The sequence below is a fragment of the Halichoerus grypus genome, chromosome 12 (genome assembly GCF_964656455.1).
Source record: "Halichoerus grypus chromosome 12, mHalGry1.hap1.1, whole genome shotgun sequence".
NCBI lineage: Eukaryota > Metazoa > Chordata > Mammalia > Carnivora > Phocidae > Halichoerus > Halichoerus grypus.
In genome coordinates this window covers 81,403,465-81,430,055 of record NC_135723.1, presented here as the reverse complement: position 1 = coordinate 81,430,055, position 26,591 = coordinate 81,403,465, and the positions used below count along the sequence as shown (strand labels likewise).

At 37.7% G+C, this 26,591-nt stretch overlaps 1 long non-coding RNA gene across 1 annotated transcript in view; it reads right to left on the bottom strand.

Annotated features, from left to right (window-relative positions):
- The window catches only part of LOC118555490 (uncharacterized), a 502,574-nt gene that overhangs the window by 207,663 nt on the left and 268,320 nt on the right, over window positions 1-26,591 (bottom strand). The window contains exon 3 of the long non-coding RNA XR_004927005.2: window positions 5,746-5,857. This is a non-coding gene — a long non-coding RNA (uncharacterized LOC118555490). The remainder of the gene's footprint in view (window positions 1-5,745; window positions 5,858-26,591) is intronic.

Here is a 26,591-nt window from a genome sequence, read left to right as displayed (position 1 = left end):
TCAAGAGTAGGGAGAGACTCAGCATAATTCTGTCATGGACCACATTTCAGAATTCCTGTGCTTTAACTCTCTTTAACCTGTGCACCCTACATCTCTGAGGAATCAGGGAATAGGCATTCTTGTGATCAGTGGCAGACTTCTCCCCAAGTGGGGGCTGGGATGGGTGGGCAAGGACAAAATGTAAATCCCTATCGGTGAGAAAAAAACACTTCTTGTTTGGAAGTGAGGATGAAAATGTAGCTCTATCTTGTCAGTTTTGTATAGCTAAGCAATCGTGCCTTTTTATAATTTAATGACTTAGTTTACAAAATTAAGCCAGTTACTTTGACAATCTGACTTCTAGTTATTGGTTTTTTAGCACTACCATGGACTTATCCTCTAGGCAAGGTGAATGCAGGATTTGTTGGACCCAAAGTTCATATAATCTGGAGGCACTCTCTACAAATATATATCACAAAATTATGAACGCAAAATTAGGTATGCAAGTGAAGTTTTATTCAGAATGATAACATTTTACTTGGTTGATTCAAGTAAGGGCCCAGGAAATGAAGAGTGCCAGACTTTATGCCTTCCTAGTTTATTATTAATGCTACCTGCAGCACAGGTGTTTATTCTGGCTCTATTTTAGAAAATTCCATACTTGAGTGCTGTGATACGTATCTCTGTGGTCTGCATCTAAACCTGTTTTCATCCTTTAAAGTTCTAACTGCAGGTATTCTTATTTGAAAAAACAGCCACAACCATCTCCTATCCTTAATCAGTGCTTCCTTTCCTCACCTTCCCCTTTCTGAGGTCTGCTTGTTTGCTATTTCCTTTAAAGGAATGTCCTTCTGTTACCTGCATGCCCATTTTTCTCACATCTATAGGACTTTGCAGGTGCTGGTAGCTTTATCTAAAAGACCTGCCCTCCTTGTCAAAGAAAGGAACCTTCTTACACAATCTTCAAGGTAGAGTTTCACCACGATCCCCCTTGCATCTTGGAGTCCCCTTTCCTGCATGCCTCCACTGTAGCATTCACCTCATTGTGTGTGTGCGGGTTTTTTTGAGTTTTATTTATTTATTTGACAGAGACAGCGAGAGAGGGAACACAAGCAGGGGGAGTGGAAGAGGGAAAAGCAGGCTTCCCATAGAGCAGGGAGCCCGACGTGGGGCTCAATCCCAGGACCCTGGGATCATGACCTGAGCCGAAGGCAGACGCTTAACAACTGAGCCACCCAGGCGCCCCTCACCTCATTGTGTTTTGACTGTGTTTACTAATCTTTCTCACAAACTGGATTTCTCAAGATCCTCAAGAACAAGGATTTTGCCTTTTTATTTTATATCTCATGCAGAGGCACAATAATAGATCCATACTACATAAATAGGCATGTATGCTGACTGCTTAAATCTTACATTATAAATCTTATTTTTTGGTGAAAAACTACCATGGCAAAATATGACCCGCAATCATGGGAGTTTTTGTTTTATTGTCCCTGTGAGCAACATATGTACATATGTATGTGTGTGCACACGTGTTTTATTATATTATTGTGACTTTGTGGGAGACATTATGTGAAAAGTGGAATACTGAATATCTGTTTTCTGAAAATACGCTGAAATAATATATAACATTCTTGAATGGAAGAACATTTGGAAATCACCTGCCCTGATCTGTCTTCTCACTTCCAAATAATGTGTTTCAGTATTTATTCAAGAAAAAAAAATATGGTTGCCTAAGCAGCTGCAGATCACCTTGAACAGAAACATTCCAACTGTTTCAGAGAAAAAAATATGGCACCATTTATGCTTAAGAAACAAAAGGGAAACCATCCTGAATTAATATATAATGAAGGAAATGGTAATTATCTGATCCAAAGGTTTCCTGAATCTCAGAGTTCTAATGTCTTTTGGAACTGCTTCATGCTGAGAACAGTACATACAGAAAATAATGTGAAATGAAGCCATGTTGAGGGCTCTGGGGTTTTACAAAAAGTTACTGTCGCTTTTAAGAATGATCGAACCAAAGGCTTTGTTCTCCAGCTTCAGTGGCTAGCTCAGGCTCAGTTGCTTTTGAGTATGCTGTATTATTAGAAACATTATGGAGAGAACCAAATGCCTCAGTCTTAACTCTATGCAGCTCCTAAAATAGAGATGGGAAGCATCACTGAATATTTCTTAGCTGAATATTGTCATAAGAGGTAAACGAGGTTTCAACCCTCTAAGCAAATATAATCCTTCTTTAAAGCTGTTCTCACAGAAGCCAAACAGTCAGTTTAGTCACTTCACCCAGTCTTTATTTTTAAATATCCTGCAATATAAGTCAATTAGGTGGATTTCCTTACTTGACAGCAATAGATGACAGAGTAGATGTCCTTGCGCATATCCCATAAGCTCTTAAAATCATATTCTAGCTTAGTGACATAAAATCATTTTGGTTTTAATGTAAGAGCCAAAAGAAAAAAAAAATGATACCTACCTGAGTAGCTCATTAAATATATCTGGTCTAGAAGCTAATCTTTCCTATTACTGGTCTGAAGACTTAGGAAGTACTTTGGGTCAAAATCCTTCAAGCTATGTTTAACTGTAGAAGAAAATATACTTAACTACTTTGCTTAAATAAATGTCGCTTAATTTGTTTTCCACTGATAATGTCTAAGTAATCCTAAAGCTAAAACAAAACAAAACAAAAACCAGATACAAATTGGATGCTTGTTCTAGGGGAACTGAGGATTATCAGCAAAATATTTTTGTATCAAGTACATCCGAAACCAAGCCAAATTCAATACAGCTTCAGTCCTATCTTTTCTTGAAACATTTCTTGATGACCCAGTCCTCATTAAACAATCATTTTTGTGCATTACCATATGTGTTATGGCTTTTACATCTTAATCCTATGCAGTTTAAATGATAATTCAACAACTCATCATGACTGAGAAACTTTTTCTAAAATCAGTTTTATATTGAATTTTCTCTAGGAGATCCTCTGCTCCCCAGCATTTAGCAAAATGTAGGAAGTAGATCTATAATTTACAACTATGATTGAATCTCTATTCTCTTTACATGAAAAAAATGTTTAATTTGAGCCATCAACCAAATTTCCTACTGCACAAGAATCACTATGTAAATGGGAAACTTTCAGTTCACCAACTTCCAAAAAGCTTTTTAGAAAAGCTGAAGCTTCATTCTAGCTATCATTTCAGAATTTTCAGCACTATGAATTATCACATCACCTTGACCAAGAATTTTCAGCTTACACTTTGAAATATTCAGTATCACTTTATTACCACCATGAATGAAATCTTTCTCATAAACACAGTTACCTTTTCATGGTCATCTTAAAAGTATATTCACTACTGTCTATTAGGGAATCCCAGTTCAAAGTATTTAGAAATCATGTCCTGGCAAATTAAATTATTATCTACATGTGATGGAATCCTCATTTAGAGAAAACAATTATTCACCAGAGTTAACTTTGAGATTCAATAGCTGTGCTTCAGTGATAGAGATCTATGATAAAAATGGACCCCAACCATTACAACAGCCATGACTTATGAGCTTGGGGACAGCTGACATTGATGCAAAGAACTTCTTATTCAATACTTAGGAGGTACAAAACACTATCTCATCTTAAGTCCCAGGGGAGTCCTAGATGTGCACCATGCATGGCACATTCTTAAAACCAGCATACTGAGACTAATACGAGTGATAAAAATTATAAGAGAAACTACAAAAACCTAATGACTCTCAGCCTATTGTTAATGACAGCGATCCAGCAGTTTACACTGTAGCAGCTGTATTTTTTCTCCACCAAGAATCTAAAGACACACTCTAATATTTACCTGGCTTGTAGTACTGGGTTATTCTGAAGTAGCTTAAAAAGTTCCTTAAGCTATCTGGACTTCAGATGAATAAGTATTAAAATGAGGCAGTCTCCTAGTGTTTACTTAATTCTAATATTATCTAATTCTAATCTTCATATAGAACTCAACATTAAGTGTATGCCCAGAGTACATGTTCCTGCAATAAGAATCCACTATATAATGTTAATCCACATTAACACACTAGCGTCCATAAAACAGCAATATTCCGATATGCTGAACCAAGTTTCTGGATATTCATTACTTTGTTACTATTAGATAGTATTATAGCTTTTCATTTAGGAAAATTGAGTGAATAAAGAAAATGAAGCCAAACAAGTATTCTAATAATGCAGAAGTTGTTCCTCTAAAGTGATTAAAATGTGAGCCTAGTATATTCTGCATATTTTTAAAACACATATATGATTGTTTTTTCTTGTTTCTAAGAATATCTTTCAAGATTACTTAAGGCTAGTTGAATCTATTCCCAGCCCAAGTTAGTATCAAGTTACAAATAGAACTTACGACAAAATAAATCATTCATTTTATTTATAGAATGGCTTTTATAATTTGTTCTAAGTGTATATTTTCCCTAAATGATTCAACCATTTGTGTACCTAAAATAAATGAATATTATTTAACTGGGAGCACTCTTTTCTCATGTAAGCTACAGCAGAGATTTCTAATAGACTTAAGGAATATTTGGCAATTCTTTCATTGTCTAATAAACCTATCTGCAGATATGTTATTATGTCTTCACAAAAACTTTCTAAAATACTCATATATTCTTTCTGGGCAGATACTGTGCAGAGAAATATCACTTATGTTGGAAAGATTCTAATTTAGTTAAGGAGTGCCATACATTTTGACTATTGTCTCACTTTTTTTTTTCTTCTAGATTTGACAAATGCATTTTCTCCAAAAGAAAAATGTTTTTCAATAAATATTTCAATCTACTGCAAATGAAATTTTAGGAAGAGTCAAAATTGTACTAAAAAGCTTTTCATTACCTTCTTTCTATAAAATTTTCACTAGTGGGAGGAAAAAGGCCTTCAATTAGAATATTTCTTGCATATGCTGAAGTATTATGCTGATTTTTAAGATATGAAATTCATGATATTTTTATTTTAGCTTCATCATATTTTGTTGGTTTTTTTCTGACCTTGTCCACCTCTGTAAGTCTCTTCAGTAATTATTTTCAATTTACCCATTGGGAATGGGAGCTGTTTCCTGCCAGGAACCTAACTAATGTACTCTTTATCTCTTAAAAGATGAACTAGGGGCGCCTGGGTGGCTCAGTCATTAAGCGTCTGCCTTTGGCGTGGGTCATGATCCCAGGGTCCTGGGATCGAGCCCCGCATCAAGCCCTGCATCGGGCTCCCTGCTCTGCGGGAGGCCTGCTTCTCCCTCTCCCACTCCCCCTGCTTGTGTTCCCTCTCTCGCTGTGTCTCTCTCTGTCAAATAAATAAAATCTAAAAAAAAAAAAAAGACGAACTAGGTCAAAATGGAATTCTGATTTGTAGGGAGGAAATTTATACTAAATTACAAAGGGCAGTTATATATATATATTTTTTAAAGATTTTATTTATTTATTTGAGAGAGAGAGAATGAGAAAGAGAGCACATGAGAGGGGGGAGGGTCTGAGGGAGAAGCAGACTCCCCGCCGAGCAGGGAGCCCGATGCGGGACTCGATCCCGGGACTCTAGGATCATGACCTGAGCCGAAGGCAGTCGCTTAACCAACTGAGCCACCCAGGTGCCCCAAAGGGCAGTTCCAAGTCTTTCAGTTCCAAATGTCATAAAACAACCTAACATGACTTTTAAAACCACAATAAGACAAAAACAAAATAAACAATGAAATATATCGGCTCTCTTAGCCATCTCATGGTGTCACTGGGTTTCTTACTCACCCTTTCACTTCTGTTTTCAGTTGTTTGGCTTCATTGTCTGGTGAGAGCTCTCTCTGTGGTGGGAGATAATTCTTCAGCCACTCAGGCTTACATGGTCCATACAGCTCACCGTCTGGAAAGGAAAGAGACAGTCTACCTCTCATCTCTCATACTGATCTCCTCAAAAGATCCCCAATTTACCCCACTGGAGCTACATGCATACTCCTGCACCAGAACTTTGGCCCGGGTGAATAGCATGCTCTAATTGACTGGTGTGGGTCAAGTATTTGAGTGCTGGTTCAGGAAGGGCAGTTCTCAAAGAAAAGAGGTGGCACAGACAAAAAAAAGCAGATAACCTAAAATAATTTTGCAAGTATAAATATATTGTTATCAATATTCATTCATTCTTTTGTACATGTACCATATGAAACAACAGCTGCATACCAGCAATTAAACAAGGGTCCTGTTTGGGTCTATGGGGAAAATACTTGGTATAGATGAAGACAGAAATAACAGTGTGAGTTTACTATGGGAGTTTTCAAGAACTTACACTTCAAGGCTAAGATGGAATTGTTTTGTAGGGTGGCTTGATTTACCTCTTTTCATATCTTCCCTGTATCTCATGCTTGAAATGGAGATAATCATACACAGACTTGTAAAACATTGCCATGGTTTATGAGAACCTTCTTCCATTACGTTGAAGATACAGAGTTAAAATTAAAATATAAACAAAGAAACAAACAAACAAACAAACAAATAAAACGTGTGGTGGTAGAGGTATTGCTGGTGGTGGTACCAGGAAATGAGTAACATGAAATCATTAGTCGATTTCATCTGAAAGTATTCAAGCCTGCCTCTAGCTATTTATACGAAGACACAGAATAGAGTTGACATTGCAAAAACGATACTTGCTTTTTCCAATCTGTAATGCCTGTACAATTCATTTATTAGAGTTCGTTTTCCATCACTGAATTTATGTTTAAGTTGCTAAGGTTAGAAGCTGTAGAAAGGCAATTATATTTCTGATTTGTAAATAATATGTCAGCAAAATTAAAGATGTTTCCATATCTTAGTTTGTTAAGGTAGCTACATAAAATATCTTCATAGTGCAATGTATTACATAATGTAATATATATACATTTTACATACAGTGCACAGTAGTATAGTATACTATGTTCTTTTATTTGTACATACCATACCCTATATATTCTCACTGCTCAGTTTTCAACTGAGTAAAAAATCACAAGGGTTTGCTTGAACATTTTTTTCTTGTTTTTACTTTTATTTGCATTTATTGTATGCAGAATTTACTCTCTGGCCGTAAGTTTTTGTTTCTTCAGTTTCTTCTGGGATATTTTTCTTCTGTGCAACTTCCTCTTCTGGTTTAGGAACAATCTTCTCTTTTTCAGTATGGATCATCTCAATGTGGCAAGGAGAGCTCATGTATGGGTTAATCTGACTATGAGCCCTTTAAGTTCTACACTGTATGTTGGGGAGCTCTGTTCACCTAGATGTGCTCAATGACCAGAGAATTTACATCTAAACTCTTAAGTTCAGCATTACTCTCTGCATTTTTAAGCATGTGCAGTAAAAATTCGGCACTCTTTTTGGGCCACCAAGCCTGTGTGCAGCCCCACTCTCTGGCCTGGGCACACCTACCAACTCCACCATTGTAGGGATGGAATGGGACACACTGCTTCTGCAAAGTGAAATCCTTCAGATACTTAGTGGCTTTTCAGATAGGCACATACACTGGATGGCCTGGGAAGTTTCAGGTGTGTTCTTAAAGTGAACACAAAGATTTGAACCTCTTGATTTGCAAGGTTTTGTAGGGTTTTCTGGATCAAGTAGATAGCAAACCATTTTCAGAGATCACCTCAGGCCACTTACGGAAGAGCTGCTTGAACATTTGATTACTGAGAATATATACATAGAGAACCTGTTGAACTGAAGTCATATTTTCCAGTCTGAATAAAGAAGGATCTATTTGTTTCATCTGTTTAGAAAGTACTGGAAATTATTTTGGATATTTATCTAAATGTTATGCAAAGTGGATCTTTTTGTGGTCACCACCTGTCATGAATTAGGCAAATTCACAACACACAGTAGGAACTAAAGAATGGATTTTACCAGGGGAAATGTAAAAGGCAGGTATTCAATAAGAAGATAAGGTACATTGCCCCCAGTACTCTCATTAATCCCATGTAGAAGCATAGAAGATCAAGGAACTTTTTGGATATGCAGTGGTATATTTCACTTTTAATAGTAGACGGGATATCCTATGACCTTTACCTTCTTAGAAGATAACTTTTCCAGCACGGGAATGATGAGATTACTGGGGCTCCAAGGAGTCTCAATGGTAATTCCAGCTGCTTAGAGTTGTGGCCTGGGAAAGACACCTACCCATTATCTGGAGTACTATGGGACTCATGGGAAGTTGGGTTCAGGAACAGCACCTCCTGACAGGAGAAGGAAGGCACTAGACCTTAGAGCAGCAGAGTTTGGGTGCATCTGCTTCTATTGAGAAGTGGGTCCCAGGTTGCGGGTGACTCATTGTTCAGGTAACAGAGTACTCTCCTGGGGTCATTCCCAGACAGTCCTGCTTGTCAAACTACTTAAAAATGTGAAGCGTTTGTGGTATTTTGATAAAGTTTGGAAGTAAAACTCACACAATGGCTTCTAATTGATTAGCATGATCTTTTGAGAGCTCAGTGAAATTTGATATAAAATTTGTATTTAAAATATTCAGGAAAGAGAGAAGTTGTGGTGTCATCATTTTTAATTTTCCCAAACGTTCTATAAGATCTGACAGGATAGGAGGACCAAGTCTTCTAAGCCTGGAGCAAGGATATTGTTGGGGGAGCTGTAGATTCCTAAGGCATAGAGTCTTGTGGAAAGATATGAATGAGAGATGAGATGGAAAACTGAAGTTTTACCTTTCCCTGACACTTATCTGCTGATGGAAGCAACCCCTTCTCTTATCTACTTTAAAAATATATATATACACACACACACACACACACACACACATATATATATATATATACATTTTTTTTTTTTTTTTTTGAGAGAGAGAGAGAGAGAACATGTGCACATGTGAATGGTGGGGGGGCCGGTGCACAGAGGGGCAGAGGGAGAGGAGAGAGAATCTGAAGCAGGCTCCATGCCCAGCATTGAGCTTGACCTGGGGCTTGATCCCATGATCCTGAGATCATGACCTGAGCCAAAACCAAGAGTCGGATGCTTAACCGACTGAACCACCCAGGTGCCCCTACCTAAAAAATATTTTCAATAATTGCACTTTTGATGATTTTGTACAACCTCACATGAGCATCTTGATTCTGTTGTGAACCAATTCCTACCACTTCTTGTTGCCTCTACACCAGTGTTTCTGAACCTGTGTGATTTTTGTCCCCTGGTGGACATCTGGCAATGTCCAGAGACATTTTTCATTGTCACAACTGGGAAGGTACGTGCTACTGGCATCTAATGAATAGAGGCCTGAGATGCTTCTAAACATCTTAGGATGCATAGGACAATCCCTGACAAGATTAAATTATCTGGCTAAAAATCTCAGAGTGCTGAAGTTGAAAAATCCTGCTCAACCATAGTAAGAGTTCCTATATTAGTTTTCTATACTGGGAAACAAATTACGACTAACAGAAGCTTAAAACAATAAAACAGTATCTGTTTATTATCTCACAGTTTCTAAAGTCTAAAAGTCTGGATGTGGATTAGCTGGGTTCGTGGTTTTCTGCTCAAGGTTTCACAAGACTGTAATCATGGTGCTGGCTCAACCACATTCTCATATGGATGCTCAGCTGGGTAAGGATCTGCTTCCAAGCTCCCTGTTTATTATCTCACAGTTTCTAAAGTCTAAAAGTCTGGATGTGGATTAGCTGGGTTCGTGGTTTTCTGCTCAAGGTTTCACAAGACTGTAATCATGGTGCTGGCTCAACCACATTCTCATATGGATGCTCAACTGGGTAAGGATCTGCTTCCAAGCTCCCTCAGGTTGCTGGCAAAATTCATTTCATAATGCCTGTGGAATCCATGGCAAAAAATGGAGGTAGGGAGGGAGAGAGAGAAAGAGAGAGAGAGAGAACAAACACCACTTCTTCTTTGAGTTCTAGCTTTAAGGAAGCCCTATGCCCTCTTATAAAGGGTTCACTCAATTAAGACATGGTAACTTGAAGTCAATCAATGATTAGGGACCTTAACTGCACCTGTAAAATCCCTTCTCCTTTGCCATAGAGCATAACAGTGGTATCTTATCACCTTTGCCATATTCAATTGCTTAGAGGCAAGTTACAGATTCCACCACCATTTAAGGCGAGGAAATTATACTTGGGCACTGGAGGTCACCTATGGTTGTGGTCAACATAGTTCCTGCCATAACCAGGAATGAAAAAGAGTCCAGCTTCAAGAGGAGATAGTCATTTTGAACCCATCCTGTGGTTATTTCAGAATGAATAGGGGTAATAGATTTTAACTGACAGATTCCTTGTATTGTTTCCCGGGCTTGTGAAGTGAGAGTCATTATGGCAGGCAGGGACAAGTAAAAGCCCTTGGAAGTACCACCAACCCCTATCAAAATAATAAATCAAAACAATATAGCTTCATTAGGGCAAATGTAGAGTAGATAACTGCCATCAAATATCTGAAGGATGCAGGGATGGTGAATCCTGTCACATCCCCATTTATATCACCTACTTGGCCTGTGCAAAGTCCAATGTGCTTGAGAAGTTGAGAGTAGATTTTCATAAACTGAATGAGATGATAATGCCAATTGCAGCTGCCATACTGGATACAATATTTTATTGGGGAAAACCTGGCACCTGGTATGTAGTGACAGACTTGCCAAATGCTGTTGGTTATATTCCCACAAGTAAGGAAAATCAGAAGCAGTTTCTACTTATGTAGCAATGACAACAGTACACCTTTATTGTCTTGTTCTTTCTGTTATATTATGTAGAGGACTTTTGGTCCTCTTGATATCCCTCATAACATCTTGTTGATCCATTCCATTGTTTTATGTTAGTTGGATCCAGTAATGAGTAAGTAGCAAGAATCCTACATGCCTTACTGTTAGATATGTTTCCAAGAGTGTAGTAATTAAACTCCCCAAAATTTAAGACTTATCCTATTGGTGAAGTTTCTAGGGATCCATGGTATAGAGCATTTAGAGATGTTGCTTATTAAAGTAAGGGAAACCTTACTTCACTTTACACTACCCATCAAAAGAAGGAGGCACAGTGCTCCATGAGACCTCTTGAGTTTCAGAAGCAGAAAATTCTACATTTGATTATTCTGCTCTGCCTATTTTTTAGATAACCCCTATGGAGGACAATTATGATTGAGACCTGGAGCACAAATTTCTGCAGCAGGTCCAGATTAGAGTCAAGATACCCTACCACTTGGATCCAAAAATACTGGAAGATCTAAGGCAAAGAATTATACTGTAGGAGCATCTAGAAAACCTCAAAAAAGAATTAGAACACAGACTCCTAGAGTTACTACTTAACTGGCCTTAAGGCCAGTTAACATAGAAGAAAAAAGCAGCGGCACCATATATGGGCAAATCTTCCTGATATTCTGTCCCAGGCTGAGGCCAATGGCTTTCGTACTACCACCCCACTTAGCAGGGAGCTTCTACTTAAACACTAAAGGGAAAATTTCCCAGTTGGCACAATTTTGGTGGTAAATATGGTTGGTTCTGTAATGTGAAAGAAGAGTTTGCCTGAGTATTCAACCTGTCAGTAGCAGAGGGAAATGCCGACCCCTGATATATCACCATTCTCTGGGGGAAAGAAAAACTGGCTTGACAGTGGTAGGTTTGTTAGGTTTGACCCCTCCTCTTGCAGAGACACGGCACTTTACTGTTACCAGAAAACAGACACATTCTGGGTATGGATTTGCCTGCTGTAGTGGTTCTGTCAGTACTACTTTTTTTTTTTTTTTTCACTTATGAATGCTTTATATACAGCCATGGCATTTCTTTTTTCTTTTTTTTTTTTTTTTTAAAGATTTTATTTATTTATTTGAGAGAGAGAGAATGAGAGACAGAGAGCATGAGAGGGAGGAGGGTCAGAGGGAGAAGCAGACTCCCTGCCGAGCAGGGAGCCCGATGCGGGACTCGATCCCGGGACTCCAGGATCATGACCTGAGCCGAAGGCAGTCGCTTAACCAACTGAGCCACCCAGGCATCCCCAGCCATGGCATTTCTTATAATAGTGCCTTTGACCAGAGGACATGCTTTTTATAAAAGAAAGTGAGAATACCTGCTGTGACCGATGCTCCATATTTCAGTTTTTTTTTAGTATAATACATTTGCTTATCAACCTGAGATGGTGTCATATCCTGATGGTAATTTGTGAATCGTCTGTGATTGTGACACAAATGTTTCCCTACACAAAGGAGAGAGTGGCTACTGAAGAGTAAGGCACATAGATGGTTGCAATTATCTTCCCTCAGAACTACTTTCCACCTTTTTCCCTTTTGCTCTCTGTCTTGGGAAACTAACATGTATGGGCTATATGAAAGGGCTCCCATGTCATCTGGCTTCAGGTCTGATTCAGTCAACAGTGAGCCCTGCAGAGAGAGCAGAGAGAAGGAGAATGATTAGTGAGCAATACTGGGATGTATCCCATCCTGATTTCTTCTCTTTTGCTCTCGTTAGTTTGGCTCTATCCTTTTGCTGAAGGTCACAGTTTGGCTCTCTTTAAAGTTGGTCCTTTCTATATGATTCTGTTGGGTTTAGGTAACTGCTCCCTGCCTTTATCCATCTGGGCTTGGGGTATTAGCAGCACCAGTCTATTTTTTCTAATTTCTATTAATCACTCTGTCTCCTCATCCACTTAGGTTTAAATGTGGTTAACTGTCCACCATTACTAGTCCTGCGGTACTGCACTGTCCCTTGTGGTATACTTTGTGCCCAAAGTGTTGTAGATAGTGCCTTGTTAATTATTATTGCATTATCCTAATTTGAGCCTGATACCTATTTTCTGTGGTGGTCCTGACTTTTACAATGGCAGAGGCCAGATTACAACTGAAAGAAGGAAAGAGACAGTATCTTACAGCTCATTATGATATTGCTCTTCAAGAAGGAGCTGGAATCTAGGAAGCTAGTGAGATACACCTCTCAATTTTGGAGAAAGAGAATCAATAACACAGAATCAATTAATATTTCTTGCGGATATGGATAGACAAACCAAAGAAATTTAGCAGTTTTGAGAGAAAAATACAGAGAAAATCAAATGATATATTCAAAGCACTACTGAGAGAACTTCAAGGTGATATAATACTAAGTAGGAGGAAAAACAGGTATTACCAGAATAGGAAAGACAGATATTAACTGAACTTTAAAGGATTATAAACAAGGAGAGGACAGGAGAAAAAGAGAAAGAAGAAGTGGGGCAGAAAGCAAAAGAAAAACAAAAATAAAAATCTATCATAAAGATCTACTACTTAATATCCTGTCATGTTCAAGCTTTCAGACAAAGATATTCTCTTGAAAGGTTTACGCCATAATGATGTCCTTCCTTGGACTCCAGGGATACAGGCTTAAGGCACATTTTAAAAAGTTTAATTTCACTAATCTATTGATGGAGATACTTCCTTTGGAATAAATTTAGGGACAAAAAGAATCCTTATCACAGACAGACACTTTAATGGTCTAAGTAATTCCTCCTCTGAAAGAGGCAGGGACTATAGCTACCATGAGTTAGAATTTAAGATGTTTGCTCACAAAAAATACTGGCGGCTCAAAGAAGAAATGGAAATCAGAAGAATTTGAAAAGTATTGTTTTCAAGTAAGATGTTGTAGTTTGAATTGCCACAAGAATGAATAAATAAGCTCCACAAGATACTAAAAATCTTAAAGGACACTGAAAATATGGACCATAGATACAGGTAGATTTCTACCCAATCCCCAAACCACCTCTAGATGTGGTAAAACAGTTAGAAAATTAAATTTTTTAACACTTTTCCCAATTAAGTTTATGTGCACAGATCACAAACTACAGATTGGTAACTATATATTCTGCTTTACCTAGGACACTTCTGGTTTATATTTGTCTTTCCAGAATCCTGCCTATTTTAGGATGTGTTCCCTCCAGCTCATTCTTTCTCAAAAGTGGCTCAATTTGGGAGATAAGTTATATGGGCATTCTTTTTTTTTTTTTTTTTTTTAAGATTTTATTTATTTATTTGACAGAGAGAGATGCAGCTAGAGACGGAACACAAGCAGGGGGAGTGGGAGAGGGAGAAGCAGGCTCCCCGCGGAGCAGGGAGCCCGATGCAGGGCTCGATCCCAGGACCCCGGGATCATGACCTGAGCCGAAGGCAGACGCTCAACGACTGAGCCACCCAGGCGCCCCATTATATGGGCATTCTAACTATAAAAAAACTAGCACAGAATGACTGACATTCAGGCCAAAACATTTTCTCTTTTGTACTTAGGCTTCTTTCTGTGAACATCACTGAGCTACTCTTAGGATCTTTGGCAATGCTAAAGATTAGGTCCAGAACTATAAACTTGTTTGGGATGATGGCACTAGGAACTAGAGATTCTATTGTTTCTTCGAAATGTCCCAAATATAGGGACCATGCTTAAGTTCTGATAGGAATATGACTCTTTGTTTTTAGGGTTAGATTTTGCCTCAAACCAAAAAACCCTCATAGTTTCCGCTCCTATGAGGGCTTCAAATAGCATTAATTCCCTCTCCTTCCTGTCTGTCCATCTGTATGTGTATTTAGGTATGCATGTATCGCTCTATCATCTATTTTCTTTATATCCTCATCAACAGCCTTTATTTGGGGGATCATATATGAAGAGCTTTTTCTTTGTCCAGGTGTGGCTCTACTTATGGAAAGCCCATGTGAAGTCACCTTGACTTTCTGGTCACAGCACAGTAGAGCAATGCAATTGGTAGCACTAGTTCACCTCCTGGGAGAGCTGCAGGATAGGAATGATGGCAAATTTAAAACAGAAAAATGCCATTTTTGAAATGTGGACACATTCTAGTTGAACATAACTATAACTTCAGAAAGACATTTTGTTGTTGTTGTTTTAAATTCATGGTAATTGAACTTCTTGTATGTTGACTTTCCTCTCCACGGGTTAAGCCAGCATGGCCATTTTGAAAGATTTGCTCCGCTGTGACCTGAAGAGCAATAGACATTTCAAACAGTGGGCTCAGAGGCAAAGCATACTGTGTATGGAAAAATGACTAAAACGTCCTGAAAGGATTTCCAGTGTAGGGCCTTTGGAGAATTGTTCTAGCCCTGTACATGCTTCCCTGCAAAAGACTCAGATTTGAACACAGAGAAACAGAAAAACAGAAACAAATCCTGTCATTAAGAGATTAATTTAAACTATCATCTGAGGGTTTCTTGTGCTTCTTTTCACTTTTGTTTTGTTGGTTTTGTTTTATTTTACTTTACTTTTCCCTCCTATACTTGTATTAACATTGAAGAATTCAATTAAACCAGTTCATCAAATGTATCAATCTTGGAGAGAGCCTTGAGCAAATGGTGAAGGAACTCTTGCCTTTGAGGAACATCCTGAGCTCCTTATTTGATTTATAGCTTTCCCTTCCCCATTTGCTCACCCCCCAATTCCTTTCTATTTTTTAGCTAATTATTTCCTAATTGCCAAATCTAATGGATCATCCTAGTGTTTATTGTTTTCCCTCCCTCTGGCACTGAATGGAAAGTACCCTTCCTCCCTTGATTTCCACCACAGAAGGTAGGTCAATGTCTGACTTTTTGTTGGTCTCCTTTTCTCCATGATGGGATTATCTTTCCCTCCCTGCCCATTAAGCAATATTCCCCCCTGCTATCATTCTTTCTCTTCCCAGCTATACTGCACTGGGACAATGGCATCTAGAAACTTGAATCTTTACTGAATTAAGTTTATATTAATTAAACAACTGGAAAAAGCCAACTAAGTTTAAAACATCCTACATTTTAGAAAGCACTCAAGGGCTATGGAAGGAATGAGGAATAGAATAAATGAAACTTCAAAAACAGAAAAGACTTTCTGAAGTAAAATGATAATGCTTACTACCACCATCCATCTTTTTCCTTCCTGAGGATATGTGTTAATCCTTGGTATAGACTGATAGTCTGACTTGGACTTGAGAGCCTATTCTGGGGTAGAGAAAATCCGAAAACTTTTTGTGAAAGAGAGAAAGTGAAGTGAAAAGCATTGGAAATTGAGAATCCTCAAATATATGTCTGGTTTGCCCAAAGAATATTTATTTGCTAGGCTCTGAGATTATGTAGAAGGTCACTGATTTATTCCAAAATCTTGTAAAGGTAAAGTGAAATCTTCTAGAGTTTCATGGTGTTTAAAAAACAAAGATCTATTGGGAGAAGGGATTGGAGTTGGAGAACATGGTCAGTTATCCAGTTAAGGCATAAGCCATATTTTGAAGCTACCACAGTGTAGGAAGCTAGATAGGTAGACTGGAAAACTGCAGGGAAAAGCTGCTCACCCAAAGGACTGCGGATTCCAATGTCTTTAATGCTGAAAAATCAGATATTTAACCAGACACACAATCAAAATCATAGGAAGACTATTTTCAAAGGAAAGGGGTGAAATCACAGATAAACTGTGACTTACTAAATTACAACCTACATCTGACCCAGCTTAATTTGTATAAAGAAATCACCTACTCTGAAAGAAGATAATATCTTACAGATTCTTATGGTTATTTATAAATGTCTGGCATCCAAAAACAACTACAACAACAAAAAATAAAAACTAAATTTGCAAAGAGGCAAGAAAATATGACTGATAATCAAGATTAAAAATAAAAGGAGACACACAAATAATCCAGACTTAGGAGTTTGCATACAAATATTTTAAAGTAAGTATAGGGGCACCTGGGTGACTCAGTCGGTTAAGCGTCTGCCTTTGGCTCAGGTCATGATTCCAGGGTCCTGGAATTGAGCCCCTAATCAGGCTCTCTGCTCAGCAGGGCATCTGTTTCTCCCTTTCCCTCTGCCCCTCCCCACCATCATGCTCTCTCTCTCACTCTCTGTCTCTAAATAAATGGATAAATCTTAAAAAAAAAAAAGATTTTAAAATAAGTACAATGAATATGGTAAGTAAAATATATGGAAAGATGGCTCAAATAAATGAAAAGATGAAAATACTTGATAGAGAAGGGAATCTGCAAAAAAAGAACTATATATATATTCTAAAGCTATTTTATATTAAATTGGGAATACAATGAATATATTTAACAGAAAACTAGACGTAGATGAGATGAGATGAGATGAATAATGAATCATATAATAAATAGCAACTTAACCAGATGCACCCTTCTTCAAATAATTTTTCCCCATTTAATCAGAAAGACCATTCTAAAATGCAGATTTTATCACTTCCCTCAAAAAAAAGTTCATAGACTCTAAGTGCACTTAGGATATACAGTTAGTGTACGTAGTCTTTAATATGGTTAATACAATCCTACAAGACCACCCCTTTGTATCTTTCTGGAACACACTATTCACTCAGAATATATTACTTAAATAAAATATAAGTTTGTTAGTGGGACAGTGAGGAATCTCACCTACTAAAAATAGAAGATGTAAATATCAGTTTTATCTTGCTAAAATGATTATTTGGGAGATATTACAGGTTCTTTTCCAAAGGCTTGGCCAACCGAGAGTGATGTATTAGAAAATTGAGTCTAGCAGTACATTACAGAGTGGATTTTAGTTGAGATCATTTAATTTTAAAGATAAACTAAGTATTACTTTAAAAAAAAGAAGTATAGACTGGGGGCGCCTAGGTGGCTCAGTTGGTTAAGCATCACTTTTTTTTTTTTAAGATTTTATTTATTTATTTGATAGAGAGAGAGACAGCGAGAGAAGGAACACAAGCAGGGGGAGTGGGAGAGGGAGAAGCAGGCTTCCCGCCTAGCAGAGAGCCCAGTGTGGGGCTGGATCCCAGGGCCCTGGGATCATGACCTGAGCTGAAGGCAGGTGCCTAATGACTGAGCCACCCAGGCGCCCCATCTGACTCTTGATTTTGGCTCAGGTCATGATCTCAAGATTGTGAGTTGGAGTCCCATGTCCAGCTCTGCACTGAGCCTGGAGCTTGCTTAAGATTCTCTCTCCCTCTCTCTCTGCCCCTCCCCTAGCTCTCACACTCTCTCTCTCTCAAAAGAAAAATAAAAGTATAGACTGTTGGAATAGTACTTATTTCAATGAACTCAAGTTGAGACATAATCTTTCTTCCTGAGGCTTTCTGTGCCCAATTTTTTTTCAATGCTGCATTCACAAACCCTCTGTGACCATTCCAGACGTTGGCAACAGAATGTTGATAATCCTTCACACAATTACAGTTGATATTTATCTTTCTTGGGAACAAAAGTTAAGTGTCAAAACCTCATTGAAGTAATTAAAAATTTTCTAAGTTTTAAACAGATTTCTGTATCAATTTTTGTTTGGAGTCAGAATTACTGATTTTACTAGTTGAGTTCCTCAAGACTAAAACCAGATTAAATATGTTAATTATGGAAGAGATAAATATAAAACATTTACAAATTCAGTTTATTAAAATGTAAAAGAAAAATTTCCGAAGGATGTATTCTTCTGATAGAAAGCTGAGCCCTATTTTTCTTTCAAATTGAAAATTTTAATGACTTTTACTTCCCTAATAAATTGCATTATATAAAAATATAAGAATTCTTCAACTGTATTGAAGATGATTCTCAAGAACTGTTATGAAAAAAACTCACATTTAAAAAAAATTTTCTTAAAGATTTTACTTATTTTTTTTTTAACAGAGAGAGACACAGCGAGAGAGGGAACACAAGCAGGGGGAGAGGGAGAACAGGCTTCCTGCAGAGCAGGGAGCCAGATGCAGGGTTCTATCCCAGGACCCTGGGATCATGACCTGAGCCAAAGGCAGATGCTTAACGACTGAGCCACCCAGGCTCTCCAAAAAACTCACATGTGAAATAACACTACAAATGACATAGCACTTATAATAATATAAGTAATGTAAGATAAATAGAAATATAGTAAAAACTTCCTTTAGCAGAAAAATGGCTTTGAATTTCTTTTGAAATATTTTTAAAATATATTTTTACCATTAATTTTACAACAAATAGACACAATGACTATTAAACTTTGATTATTAAAAGTATTAAGGAGGGGCACCTGGGTGGCTCAGTTGGTTAAGCATCAGACTCTTGATTTCGGCTCAGGTCATGGTCTCAGGGTCATGAGATGGAGCCCAGAGTCAGGTTCCATGCTCAGTGGGGAGTCTGCTGGAGATTCTCTCTCTCTCTCTTTTCCTGCCCCTAGCCACCCCCTCCCCCCATGCACATACTTTCTCTCTCTCTCAAAATAAATAAATAAATCTTAAAAAAAAAAAAGAGTATTAAGGAATACAGATTCTTACAATGCAAATAATGGGAAATCACATACTTTCCCCAAAATGAAATCCAGAGAAACAGTAGTATTTTCTTCTGGCAGAGTTTTACTTAGGTTATATTTTGTCCTTCTGCCTGATTATATAAGTTGATTAGATCATAGTGCTAATCAAACTAAGGTAGTAGTATATATAATCTTAATTGAAGCCATGTTATTTCCTATTTCATTGGTCACACGAAATCAAACTTAAGGAGCTTGCCTGTACACTCTGTTAGCCGTGAGAAAGAAGTGGTTATATCAAAGCAAAACAGACTTTATAAAAATATCTCAAAATTCACGAATGCTGGGTAACTGGTGATATCACCACAATTCAAAGCTCTTATATGCATGCGCCTCTTCAATACAGAACAATATTCTTTCACACCAATTCATTTCCTATGCTAAGTGTAAAGATAGCTTTAAGTTGGAGTAAAAATTTTATATACTTAAATTTTAAATACATGCAAAATATACATTTATATGACTGTCTACTCAGGCAAGGCAGCGGTAAGACATATTTGCTTTTAAAAATGGTTTTATATGATATGTGATTTCTATGGCTGATGGAGTCTGGTAGTTTTATTATGTCTTACAATGCCTTGGTTAAAAGGCATTAAAGCCCAAGATGCAATTTTAAAACCATAATAAATGTGCACTGTAATACAGAAGCTGAGTAATTAAACAAAATTCTAGCAACCTTACAATAATTTGTCAATATTATTGCTTTACATGGGTACATGAACTGCAGAGAATGTTTACAGAAAGTACATATGCAGTGCCTCTCAAGCACTCATTACACTTACTTTTATAATATCCTGCAGGTTAAGTGCTATCAGTTCCATTATTCATTTAGAAAAACTTAAGTGCCTTGTTCAGTTCAAATCATGGTTAAACCATACTATAAAACATCTTGCTCTACTGTATATGGAGTAATAATACATTGGATATGTCCCCACTGTGCAAGACAATGCACATATAAACTCACTAAAGCATAATCTACAAGATTTTTTTTTTTTTTACACTTTTTGACAGAGAGACAGCGAGAGAGGGAACACAAGCACAGGGGAGTGGGAGAGGGAGAAGCAGGCTTCCCGCCGAGCAGGGAGCCCGATGTGGGGCTTGAACCCAGGACCCCGGGATCATGACCCTAGACCAAGGCAGACACTTAACGACTGAGCCACCCAGGCGCCCCTAAAGCGTAGTCTTTATTTTTTTTTAAAGATTTTATTTATTTATTCATGAGAGACAGAGAGAGAGAGAGGCAGAGGCAGAGGGAGAAGCAGGCTCCCTGCATGCAGGGAACCCGATATAGGACTCGATCCCAGGACCCTGGGACCATGACCCGAGCTGAAGGCAGAGGTCTAACCGACTGAGCCACCCAGGCGCCCTAAAGCATAGTCTTTAAAGAGAATGTTATACTTATTCCTAACACTGGACTTAAGAATTTTTTATTTATCTATTTATTTAGATGTTTATGTTATCCATCTTTAATTATATGTAGATAGAGCAGCCTGTCATTCAGGCATGAGTCTTCATTTGACTCCCAGCTTTCACAATAGAGAATTAACCCTGCCCACTTTACCTTACTGTTAAACCATATGGGATTCTCTGAATTAGTGGCATAAAATCTCTGCTCTGTGGGTACTTGCCAGAGAAGAGAAATTGGAGCTATTTATTGCAGGGACATTGTTGAGGATAGTGTTCTATACATCGCAATGTATAGTTCTTATGAGGATTCATGGGACGAGATTCAGTGAGGTCTTAGAAATGGGAATAGACTTCCCTAACTTTGTCCTAACTTTGGGCACTTTGGGCACTGTGAATCATGTAGCTGAAGATCTTTCTCCCTTGACTGTGATTGCTAGAAGTTCAGAGCAATTTTTGGCCCAGTTCTAACAAGTATGTAGGACCTTATGGCATGTGCTTCATCCCTGGCTTCATTTTATTTCTTTTACCATTAATACACTTCACTGCTATCTCCACAGTTATTTATATTGTTGTGCTGTTTGTGTTTTAAGCTGTCTAGGTATGTCATAAATATAACTGTATGCTGATTCATTTCACAGAAAATTTGAGATAGTTTTCTTAGAATACACTCCATATAGTAAAAAAAATCATAGCAAAAGATACATTATCATGAGGAATAAGAGTGTGAATTAAGCAAATACATAGATATGAGTCCAATAAAATTTTAAAAATTGGGCTACACATTTGGTTCAGTACCTTCTTGTGGGCAAAAGAAAAAAGACATATGATTAATTATAAAATTTACATTGTCAAAAAAGGAAGATATTTTTTTAAAAGGAGAATACTAGTTCCGGAAATGTCATTTTTTCCTAAAACAACTTTAAAAGAAAGACATTGTAATGATATTCAACTCTCGAGAGTAATTACTAGCAATGATTTACACTAAATAATCAAATAATTCTCAATGCTAATAAAAGTAATATAAAAACATACTAAGAAAAGAAATTGGGAATATCTTATTTGATAATTACTAGGTAAAGTGTATATAAATACTCTGCTTTAATGGTCAAACTACCTCATATTCAAAGAATATAAAACATATGTTTTTTTCAACATGGTTATAAGCCTCATGGGTATACCTTAAGAAAGACCTTACTTTATAAAGAATTTTGACAACACTACATGGCTTCAAATAATAACATGGTCTTGGAAGATTCAGGCTACTTACTTTTCATCTTCAATACCTTCTCACTCCTCATTCTAAGCTTGACAATGAATGTATTAAAGATACATGTGCATATGGGAATCTAGTATGATTTAGGTGGCATTTAAAACATATGGGTAAGGGGCACCTGGGTGGCTCAGTCGTTAAGCGTCTGCCTTTCAGCTCAGGTCATGATCCCAGGGTCCTGGGATCGAGCCCTGCATCGGGCTCCCTGCTCCGCGGGAGGCCTGCTTCTCCCTCTCCCACTGCCCCTGCTTGTGTTCCCTCTCTCGCTATCTCTCTCTCTGTCAAATAAATAAATAAAATCTTTAAAATAAATAAATAAAATAAAACGTGGGTAAGTGTGGACTAATTAAAAAATAACTTGGAAAAAATGATCAATTAAAAAAAGTTAATTTCTAAATTTTACCATCCATAAAAAATAAAAAAATATAGAGTAGAATATGTTTATGATGCTGAAGCATATAAATTCTTTTTTAAAAAAGATTTTATTTATTTGAGAGAGAGAGCAGAGGGAGGAGCAGAGGAAAAGGGAGAGGGAGATAATCTCTAGCAGACTCCCTGCTGGGGAGACACAGGGCTCCATCCCAAAACCCTGAGATCATGACCTGAGCCAAAACCAAGAGTAGGACGCTTAACAGATTGAGCCACCCAGGTGCCCCAAGGCATATAAATTCTTTAAAATATATCTACAAAAACTCATTTGTTAGACATTATCAAATGATGATATTTACATAAAAGCTCATGATAAACACATTTCAAAGAAAAACAGCAGACTGGGAGAAAATATCTGCAACACATTTAAAAAGTCACTGTTTGGGGCACCTGGGTGGCTCAGTTGGTTAAGCGACTGCCTTCAGCTCAGGTCGTGATCTCAGGGTCCTGGGATTGGTCCTACATTGGGCTCCCTCCTCAGCGGGGAGACTGCTTCTCCTTCTCCCTCTGCAGCTTCGCCTGCCTGTACTCTCCTGCTCTCTGTCAAATAAGTAAGTAAAATCTTAAAAAAAAAAAAAAAAAAGTCACTGTTTTAGTCCATTTGGGCTGCTATAACAAAATACCATAGACATAATAACAGAAATTTATTTCCCTCTCTTCTGAAGACTAAAAGCCCAAAATCAAGGCACCTGCAGATTCGGTGTCTGCTGAGAACTTGCTTCCTGGTTCACTAATGTAGTCTGTTCTATATGTCCTCTTGTGGAAGAAGTGGGCAAGGGAGCTTTAAAGGGTTTCTTCTATAGGGGCTCTAATCCTATTTATAAGGGCTTTTCTGGAACACCTATCACCTCCCAAAGGTCCCACTTCCTAGTATCATCACATTGGGGGATAGCTTCCAATGATTTTGGGGGAACACATCAGTTTATAAGCAGCCACCAAATCAAAGACATCTCTGACACATTAACGAAGCACACACCCACCCCTAGCCCATCCATCTGTCATTCTTTATCTTGCTCTATGTTGTTTATAGAACTTACCTCTGCCTGCCATAATATTTCATATGAATCTGTTAGTCGGTTTATTGTCTTTAGATAATCTCCCACTAAAATACAATGTCTGTGAAGGGAGAAAGGGTTTTCATTCTTCCAGAACATGGTCTTAGTCATACCAGCGAGCATGTTACATACTGGATATTATGTTTACCCCAACTTTTTTGTACTTTCCTCCATACCCATCATTCCCCAAACCCCCCTGCAACTATAGTTCCAGCTTAGGTTTTGCCAAAAAAGACACTTGTTGATGTTTGGAAAGGAGAAGGGAAGCAGAAGTCAGTATTGCTTATGCCACAGAATTGAGCAGGACAGACTTCCATGGGTAACAAAGGAGAACTCTGGGCCAGCAGGTTCAGAGAGGCCCCTTATATATCATGACCTGAGCCTATCTTACTTTGGTAGTGTAGGCACCTGGTATCATTGGTAGCAATTTCTGTTCATTTCTGCACTTCCTGTTTTAAAGATTACTATAGTGGCTTCCCTGACCCTCTTTCTGCCAATAGTTCCAACTTTTTCAGCTTCCAATTTCTTGTATAAAGTTATTTTTTGGTATAAAATACCTGGAAGTCACCACTTTCCTGGCTGAATATTCTCTGCAGTCTTCATTTATTTGAAGCAGGGTGATTTTCATTGGCCACAGTGGTTTCTGATCATACTCCTGGAGAGATTGCTCAACAGGCCACTCAAACACAGTCTCCCCCTTTGTAGGCAAGGAAGAACATGTTCTCACGCAGAGCTCCCACTGGCCAAACAAATGTCAAAAAGTGCTTATTCCTACAGTCATTAAACATACAACTAAGACTCTGAAACCCATACAGAGCTCTGTAACCACCTTAAATTAAGGCTTCGTGATGCCACAGTGCTCAAACTTGAAAACTGTACTCACAAGTCAAATACTATATTATGAACTTTTCTGTCCTCATCAGAATAGTGGCAGAAATTCTTTTCAGGCTGGTGTCAGAGGACACCCACTTCAGTATATTTTTGGTATTTACTGGAAACACATACCCACACACATGCACATACACACTTACATACACATATATATTTGGAATCTGCAACCGTATAACAAATATACACTTAAATTTAACACAGCCAAAACAAATAGTTATTTTCCATTGCTCTCAATCAGCTTCACCTCAATATTCCTCAAGTTGGTAAAATGAAGCACAACCTATCCAGATGCTTAAGTTAAAAAACCTTACAGTCATTTCTTAACCCTTTTCCTTCACCCTTGCATTTTTTTCAATTAGTTCTACTTTTGAAATAAGAGATCTTAAATCCATGTGCTTCTTCCTTTCTTACTCTTCTCCCTTCAGTGCCTGGGTTACTATCATTTCTCTGTGAGATTATTGCTGAGCCATTGGCCTGAACTTCCCATCCCTGCCACGGCCTGTCCTTCACAATGATTTTATGTGTATACACAACACACACATTATATTAAATATATACAAATCTATATATGAATATATGTGAATATATTAATATGTATATGAACCATACATATGAATATATTATTATATATTGTTAGTATACTATATATAATAAATAACATTATATATACACATATATGACTAGTTGCTAATCTTTAATTTTTAGATTTAATTGCAAAAATTCTGGATCAGAGACTCTTTTTTAAAAACAGAAATCTCACTACACTGGATCTATCTTCTCCCATAGCCACAGGACATGTGTTTTTTTAGGTTCCCAATGTGTCAAGCCTTCCTTACAGTGTCCTAACTCTGAACATAGGTATCAGATGCCAATTTTGATTCTTTATACTTATGCTGCCATTTTCCTCATGATAAGATAAAGAGGAAAGAGGGGCGCCTGGGTGGCTCAGTTGTTAAGCGTCTGCCTTCGGCTCAGGTCATGGTCCAGGGTCCTGGGATCGAGCCCCGCATCGGGCTCCCTGCTCGGCCGGGAGCCTGCTTCTCCCTCTCCCACTCCCCCTGCTTGTGTTCCCTCTCTTGCTGTGTCTCTGTCAAAAAATAAATAAAATCTTAAAAAAAAAAAAAAGATAAAGAGGAAAGGAAAAAACGTTTCCTGCACAACAAACACATCTCTATCAAAAAATACACCTAAAGCATAGCATGATTCTAAAAAAAAGTTGAGGGAAACTATGTATCTCTTTGTAAGTGAAGAATATCCTTACATATTTAATACTGAACTTTAAAACATCCATAGTTCAGATAATAAAATTTAAGGTGCCCTTATAATACCTCAGCTGTAGGTATTTGAGTATGAAACTACCATTCTAATAATAATTCTTTGTCCATAATAAAGATGTGCATAATGCTTTATGGTTTAAGAATCCCATTAAACACAATATCTCATTTGATCCTCACAACACTGCCAAGAAGAGAGTGTTGAAGATGAAGGAAGGGCTAGCCAGAGAGGCTGATTTGTGCTAATGCATACAGTTAATGATGAAAGCAGGGAATAAATCTTAGTCTTTGGACATTAAGACCTGAACTTTTTCTAATCCAGGGCATACACATTCTCTAACATCTCAGTATAATGTGATTTAACATGTCTATCTCATTTGCTTATCATATTCATATTGATAGCTCAGAGTTCTTCAATCAGAGAATATGAGTGTATTTCTGTAAATCACGACCCTTAAACAGTCTGGCTTAATGAAGAGAATTCAGTCTTTGGTTTACATTCCAGTTCTGACATTTACCACCTTTGTGGGAACTAAAACATGATATAGGTTCATGAATTAAACTTACTTTGCACGGTTATAGATAGGAGAAAATGAGATAATATACATGAAGTGTCTAGCATAGAGTTTGGCTTAATACATGTTAGTGGCTATTCCTCTTTCCTCCATAGGGCTAGCCACTGTGCTTCCCCCACCCAATCCATCCTGAGCAAGCACATTACATAAACCAGACCACTGTGTGCCTGCTCAGACCATTGCTCCAACAATGCCCGATAATCCTCTAGCCATGTCTTACAGTTTTTGCTCTAGAAAAAAAAAAAAAGTTCAATAAGTAATAGGCATAAATTGATGTATGAGAGGTGATCTTTGGCTATTCTCTACTACCAGGAAAAATCAGAATTTAGGTCTAGATATCTCTCAATACTGAAGCCTGGCAGCTTTTTCCCTAGTAGCAAACTGTATCCTAAACAAATTGTAGTGGTGTCTGGAATCCAAAATTTATCCCTGACATTATTGATTTTTATTATCTAATCAACTGCTCATTAAAATAAAATTATAGGTATATAATATAGGTATACACACACAA